Below are 8,339 nucleotides of genomic sequence, written 5' to 3' on the forward strand. Positions count from 1 at the left end.
TTTTTCATTTTCATATCTCGTCATATAGATCAATGTAAATGCACATACACAGAAACACACATGTACAGATGTAGATAGATGTAGGTATAGCTCATGGCTGAAATGCTACTTGTTTGGCCTGGTTCAAGCATACTGGTAGCGATGAAAGCTGGTGGTTTAGAGCAGTGTTTCCCAGCCCTGGCAACTTGAAGGTATTTGGACTTCAACTCCCAGAATTCCCCAGCCAGCATTCACTGGCTGGGGAATTCTGGGAGTTGAAGTCCAAATACCTTCAAGTTGCCAAGGTTGGGAAACACTGGTTTAGAGAACTTGTAGCAGCTGTCATGTGTGGCTCTACCCACCCACCAGGATGTCGCCATTTTCTTTTTTGGACCCTCTGCACATCCATAAAGCCTTCTGCACATGCACAGAGGGTGAAAAAGCATGTATGACAGTGGCGTGCAAGAAGCGTGTGCTTCCGAACCAGTAGGGAAGGTAAGTAGATTTCACCGCTGGTACAGCTATATCTACAAGCACAGAGATAGATGCCCTAGAAAATGATCTATATCTCTTGGTCCAAGAAAACACTGTTTACTGACTTAGATGAACCAAACTTTGTTTCCAGCCTCCAAAGGGCTGAACTGGGTGGGTTTCCTTTCTCTGGCTTCTTCTCTTGGGCCTCCATAGGCCTTTTTAGGATGACCTGCCTTGATAGTACACCTTCATTACTTTCCCTTTCTATTCTGACATGCTGAATGCCAAGGATCAGAAGCTCCCTGTGCTATTCAGATCCATGGATCAATACTTAGTTCTCACAAAGACCCATGAGGGTCTCTGAGTGGTTCTGTATCCTTGAAGAGTCCTAGATAAGACATTTAACTAGGACGTTAAACAGGTTGGGGATGACAGTAGCAACATCCCCCTCCATTGGGTATGTCTTGGCAAAATGTGAAGTACACTCAGTGGCTCTTACATCATTGTTCCATGATCATCACATAACAAAATAATTGCCGCAACAATTTCTCCAATATTCTCTTTTGAAAATTTTTTTAAGCAAATGGAATGAGAACTAATAGGAAAAAAGCAGGATAATTTTTCTACGCTGCACCAAACAACATGTTTGTGATAATATTCTAGGGCTTGTGCTTTCTCAATATTTTTGCATGCTGAGGGTGTGAGTGTAGTGAGTGGTTATTGTTCTCTGCTTCAGAATTTTATCATTGGCACCAAACTGCAGCTTCAGGATTTCTTACAGGAAACCATGACAACTAAAACTGGCTTAAAGCAGTCTATCCGTGTTTTCATACAGGAGCACTTAAGCTGTAATCTAAATCCACCTAGAAATCAATCAGCTTACTAGATGTGGATACAAAAGGGCTTTGTGTTCTTTTCTTGCATCTCTAATGAAATTGTAGTATTACTGTTAGAACTGAGCTGTGGTGCAGAATCTGGAGTAAGAACCAAGCAGCAAGAACTGAAACAACGCTTGTGCTGCTCAAAGGTTCCTTGTCGTGGAAATACTTTAATTTGCCTTCTTGCTTAGGGAGAATCAAAACAAAACTTGGGTAGAATCTATTGAGATGTGGTATCGCTAGTCTTGTTACTGCATTACTGGAATGGGATGGGCTTTAATTTTGCCAAGCCCTTTTTCATTTTTGGGGATTAAGTGAGTGAGTATCATTCCCCCTTGAGTATGAAAAATCATTCAACTTGGGGAAGTTAAGTTTTCCCAGGTACTATAGTTGCGGCGCAGGCGGAGTAATAGTCGGACACAAGGTGTGGGTATAATGGGGTCACTTTTATTCAAACAACTCAACTTAACTTCTTTAACCGATTAACTTATTTAAACTATTAACCCCACATGACCTGCAGGGTGCATAAATCAAATGGGGGCGGAATTAACTTTTAAGCCAATTCAACAGAGCAACACTCGGGCGAAAACTCCTTGAAACTGGGTGCGGGTCATGGTAAACTACACCTGTCCCCTGCACCAATACTACGCCACCCCTGGCGTGTGGGATGGCTCGCTACTGGTCTATGTTAAACTCCAGCAAGCGAGCCACAGGAGCGACCCCCTCCCCGAACCCAAGCCGGTCGAGCCCTGTAATCCGAGAAGGAGCTCGCCCCTCACCTCAGTAGAGGTGCCCCTAAAGGAGATCACCAGTTGCTATTTACTTTATTTTCCGCCCCCTATCGGCCACAGCAGGGGGTGAAATTTTAATTTATTCCCCCTGCTCCCCCCCCTGCACATATATGTGCAGGCACCTCTGCAGGTCTGCTATAAATTTGTCGTTCCCTCTGTCGGTCAAGTGTACCCCGTCCTGTCTATACAAGTCTATTAGGGATGCCCTGATGTCTGGATGGTCTATCACTCCACCCCCGGCCTGAATTACCCACTTCTTAACCGCTCTGTTTACCCTCTTCCTGGCCTTATCCACCGCCATAGGGCTTCTAGCCTGCCGCCAATTCCTCCTAGGCAGGATGTTGGACCACCACACACACGTATCAGGCCACCGCTCCCAGATCACTTGCAAACTCTCCCAAATGTGCCACAGCAGATCGACACCTGTCATCGCTCCCAGATCGTTCCCACCAACGTGCAAAACCAAACAGCCCGGCATCCCTTGCACCTTCCCACTGTTGAATAACAGGGGAAGAACCTCGCGCCACCGTAGGCCACGACGGCCCAGCCACTGAACAACCACTCGATGATCCGTCTCCAACTGCGTGCCGGGTGTCGTCTCACGGGCCCTCTTCTCGGCCCAGTACACCATGCTGTGGCCACATATCAGGATTCTGCGGCGCCTGTCGAGTATTCGTTCTAGAGAAAGGGAGGAAGCAGAGCAGCATCAGACATGGTGGCCGGGCGAAACCCCCCGCCCCGCCCCACTCACCTAGGGGCGGATGTACGTCCGGAAGGCCCCAGATCTCCAGCGGCCCACTGTCTTTATATCCAGCCTGCTGAAACCTTCGACTGCTGCCAACGACGCTGCACCTATCCTGAATGAGTGAGTCCCGTAACGTCTGGGGTCCAAGCCCAGCCTTGCCAGTGCCTTGGACGTGACGGCCCAGAATTGGTACCTGGTAAGGGGTTCGCCGGACACATGACAAAACAAAAAGCCCGGCTCTTCACCCCTATGGGCCCAATACGCCACCAGAGCCGCCACCGGGCACACCCTCCGGTTGTTAGCCCGGGAAAGTCGGACCGTCACACCTCGACCCCTCTGGTCGGTCTTGGACCGTCTAAGCCTCAGGGACACCGAGCTCCTACTTAACTTGATATCCCTTGTGGTAAATGCCTGGCCGGAGCTATCGGCTCGGGAAGCTGCAAGAACCTCACTAACCCGAAAAGCCCCGAAGAACAAGGTCACCGCAACCGCGTGGTACAGTGATGCCTCATACTCAGAGCGGCAGAGCCGGCCCCACAGCTCATAAAGCCCCATCAGGTGGGCGAGCTTTAGGGGACGCCTGCTGTCACCCTGGGCCTGACCTCTCTCCCTAATCCAACCCTCCAATGTCTTCCTGATCCTGAAATCCCCTGTGGTGTCCAAAAAGCCCCGTGACTTGGCTACGAAGGCCAAGCCAGCCAGCTTGCCCCTAATCGTCCGGGCAGACAACCCACGGCGACGGTTAAGCGTGCAGAATTCGAGCAGGTGTTCGACCGGGGCAGGCCAAAGCTGATCGTATCTCCTATCATGACGAAAAGCCCAAAATTCCCTACCTGCCCGCTGGTATGATCTCCTGGTGCTGGGGGCTATGGACAAATCCATGGCCTTGCTTACGTCGGCCCTCCAATCAGCCACAGATGCTGTGGGGCTGCTTCCGGGTATTCCTCGGCCTGTGGGGCAAGCAGCCGGAACCTAGCCAACTGCCCCCTTGACAGTGCATCAGCCACCCCGTTTCTTACCCCTGGAACGTGGTGGGCCCGGAAGAGCATGTTATTGGCTAGGCATCGCGTTACCATATGCTGGACCAAACCCATAACCCGTCCATTCCTAGAGGAGAGTGTATTCACTACGTGTACTACCGCCATATTGTCGCACCAGAAGTGGACTGTCTTTCCGGCAAAACTGGTGGCCCACAGCTCGATGGCCACGACAATTGGGAATAGCTCCAAAAACGTCAAATCCCTGCAGATGGCCTCACCGCGCCACTCCTGCGGCCAGTCAGCTCGAAACCATTTGTCCTGCCACACCACACCAAAACCGGTCGTGCCCGCCGCATCGGACTTCAACTGAAAGTCCGCCTTCAACAGCATATCCTGTCTCCACAATGACACACCGTTGTACCCGTCCAGAAACCCTTGCCACACCACGAGGTCCTCCCTAACGCTTTTCGACAGCCTGATCCTGTGGTGCGGTTTCGTCAAGCCGACCGTCGCCCTATACAGTCTAAACATAAAAGCCCTACCTGGCGCTATCACTCGACAAGCAAAATTTAACAGGCCAGCCAGCTCCTGAACCTGCCTAAGAGTCACCTTCTTAGCGGCTCGGGCAACCCTCACCGCATCCTTGAGTCTCGTCAGTTTATCATCGGGTAGCCTACACGTTTGCGCAACGGAGTCCACCTCGATGCCTAAAAATGTCAGTCTGGTCGAAGGCCCCTCAGTTTTTTCGTGAGCCAAAGGTACGCCCAAATCCAAGCATAAATCCTGGAAACCTGTCATTCCCCGCTGACAGACGTCGGAGCCCGCCGGCCCAGCGAAAAGAAAATCATCCAAATAGTGCACGACGGACGCAATGCCTGTGCTTCTAACATGTGCCCACTCCAAAAATGAACTAAACTTCTCGAATAGCGAGCAGGACACTGAACAACCCATTGGCAGGGCCCTATCAACAAAGAACCCGCCATCAAACTGAAAACCTAACAGGTCGAAATCCCCCGGGTGAATAGGCAAAAGCCGAAAGGCCGATTTGATATCACATTTTCCCATCAGCGCCCCCACTCCGCACGCCCGGACCATCGCGACAGCCATCTCGAATGGTGTGTAGCGCACCGAGCAAAGCTCCTCGGGAATGTGATCGTTCACCGATTCACCAGGGGGGAACGACAGGTGATGTATGAGCCTGAACTCTCCCGCGGCCCTCTTGGGCACCACCCCGAGTGGGGACACCTGCAGGAAGGGCAGGGGGTCTCCAAAAAGGGGCCCAAAACCCGGCCCTCGCGCACCTCCCTCATAATTTTGTCCCGCACTACGTGGCCCATACCTGCCACAGACCTCAAATTATCAGCCAGGCAGGCCCTACGCGGCCCCCCGTATGGGATCCTGAAGCCCGCGGAAAACCCCGCGAGCAGAAAATCGGCACCTTTCTTGGGGCGGTAGCCGGTGAGCCAGTACTTCAACCTGTCCAATCTAACGGGGGTTGGGCCCCTTACCTTGAGCTCCTCCCGGTTGGGGTTTGGCAGGGGTCCCGGCGTCCTTGGAGCCGGCCCCTCCCCTTCCCCTGTAACAAGCGGAGGTCGGGTGCCTGCCATTACACAAGGCGCAGGCGTGGCGAAAACGACAATATGACCTGGAACAGGTCCCCCTGGCGCCGTACTCGTAACAGTACGGCGGGCCTCGAAAGGACGACCCAGCCGCACTACGCTGGCCTGAGGCCGGGGTCCCCGTACCCACCGCCGGGCGGGGAAGAGTAGCCTCCTTGCCCGACGTCAAAAGCAAATGACCAGTGGGCGTCCGCCCACTGGCCGGGGTCGACGCTTGCTGCGTGGCCTGAAGCCACAAATCATTATGCCTCATATCCCAAGGCCAGTGTCTGTTGTGGGCGGCGAACCTACGGAAGTCCTCATCATATCGCTTCCAAGCCTCGCCCCCAAACTCCTGATAAGCTCTCAGAATCATGTTCATGTACAAGATGAGCTCATGGGTCTTATGGACGTCATCTTCCACAACCACAGAGTGGTAGGCCAAAAATGCGTACGCCCATGACAGAATTCCCTTGTCCATTTTGGTGTCCTTCGGGTCATTCGACCCCTTCTTACCCTCTTTATCCCTATCCTTTTTAGACTTCTCGGGTAGTAAAATCTGAAAAATGTCAACATAAGCGCCACGCCAAATTTGAGGGCCTGGGACATGTGCATACTAAGCGGAGTGTCCGGGAGGCCAGGTGCGAAAGGATTATCGCTGTCAAAAGAGGTGCTGGTGGACCCAGAGGTGGTCGACCCTGAGCTATCCCTCGAGGTATCCCTCTTCCCCTTGTGCCTCCTGGCCACTACCCTTCTACGCCCCCTCCTCCAAACTTGAGCAGCTGTGCGGGAGCGCCAGGTCCTATGAGCCCCATGTGTTGTGCGTTTAGTAGCCCGTAGCCTGCCACGAGGCCCCCTTGGGAGGGACCACCGGTGCCTAGGCACAGGGCACTCACCCCAATGAGAAGAGTCGTTGTCTGTGTCCTCGGAGCCGGACACCGTTCTCCTGGCCTTCCTCCGCCTGCTTTTCTGGCTCGCGCGCCGGGTCCCGCGCGCCCTCCGCGGGCTGTCTGCAGACTCCGATGAGCTCCGAGACCCCTCTGCATTGGCAACGCACGTGGCACGGCCCCGCCGGGACCTGCCTCGCTTCCTTGGCCTCTCATCCAGTTTCTCAAGCAAGGAAGACAGTAGATGTGAGGAAACCGAAAGTGAATCCCCCCTCTCCTGCTCCCTCCTGGCATGCCCTGCAGCAGGGGCCTCAACCCCAGACAGCCCCGTTTCTGATCCGCTGAAGGCCACCTCCTCTGCCCCAGTGGCCTCACCTGATCCCCCTGGTGCTTCCACCGGCAGGGCCCGGCCCTGGCGGCGACCCCTCGCCCCTGAGGAGGCTCCCCGTCGGCCCACTGCGCGCCCCCGGGGGCTCACCTCCCCGCTGGGGCCGCCCTCTTCCACTGGCCTCCTGGCCGGCCTTGCCCCCGGGGCCTCATTCCAGGTTCGTTTGGGGGCCCGCTTCCTCCCGGTGCGGCGTGGCTCGATGGGGGGGGGCCGCTAGCCCTCTGGCCTGCCCCCCCGTGGCCCGCCGCCGCGCCCGCCGAACGACTCCGCCCGCCCCCCGCCATGTATCCAAACCCAAATGCGCCTCCAAACCCTGTGGGGGGTGTCGCCGAAGCGAACTGAGCCTCCAGCCGCTGCTCGCGGCTCTTCTGGCCTCAAAGGCCGAAGGTCCCACGACGATCTGCTGCTCCGCCGGTCTCCGGGCCTGTGACGCAGCAACCTGGGCCGGCAACAGCAGCAGCAGCCTCGCCTCACGATGATCCGGGCGAGACTGCTGCGCCACAAGGCAGCCCCCTTTTATAGGGCTGCCTGGCTCGCCCGGCCAATCGGTGCCCACGCACCGCACCGCGTCATCACGGCACCCCTTACGTGGGTGCCGTGGCTCCGCCCCCAACATGGCGGCCTCCTGTTCCGCCGATCGCCGCAAACCCCACCGGCCGGTAAGTCGGCTGTGGGAATTGTTTTAGGAGTGTCAAACACACGGTGTCACATTGTAATCACATGATGTGTTTCTCATTAGCTAAACTGGGTGTGGGTGTGGCCAGGGCATGATGCATCTAGCCTATGGGTCTTAGAAACATAGAAACATAGAAGTCTGACGGCAGAAAAAGACCTCATGGTCCATCTAGTCTGCCCTTATTCTATTTTCTGTATTTTATCTTAGGATGGATATATGTTTATCCCAGGCATGTTTAAATTCAGTTACTGGGGATTTATCTACCACGTCTGTTGAAAGTTTGTTCCAAGGATCTACTACTCTTTCAGTAAAATAATATTTTCTCATGTTGCTTTTGATCTTTCCCCCAACTAACTTCAGATTGTGTCCCCTTGTTCTTGTGTTCACCTTCCTATTAAAAACACTTACCGCCTGGACCTTATTTAACCCTTTAACATATTTAAATGTTTCGATCATGTCCCCCCTTTTCCTTCTGTCCTCCAGACTATACAGATTGAGTTCATTCAGTCTTTCCTGATACGTTTTATGCTTAAGACCTTCCACCATTCTTGTAGCCCGTCTTTGGACCCGTTCAATTTTGTCAATATCTTTTTGTAGGTGAGGTCTCCAGAACTGAACACAGTATTCCAAATGTGGTCTCACCAGCACTCTATATAGCGGGATCATAATCTCCCTCTTCCTGCTTGTTATACCTCTAGCTATGCAGCCAAGCATCCTACTTGCTTTCCCTACCGCCTGACTGCACTGTTCACCCATTTTGAGACTGTCAGAAATCACTACCCCTAAATCTTTAGTTTGATACTCCTGTTTCATGTGTTTTAGATTCTGCAAAGCTCTCTATCCCTAAAATGAAAAGGAAAAGCATCCCACTGTCTACTACCTCTGGAATTTAAATTCTGTACAGAATTCTTTGTTGTTGTTGTCAATGAGCTACTGATGACAG

The sequence above is a fragment of the Erythrolamprus reginae genome, chromosome 6 (genome assembly GCF_031021105.1).
Source record: "Erythrolamprus reginae isolate rEryReg1 chromosome 6, rEryReg1.hap1, whole genome shotgun sequence".
NCBI lineage: Eukaryota > Metazoa > Chordata > Lepidosauria > Squamata > Dipsadidae > Erythrolamprus > Erythrolamprus reginae.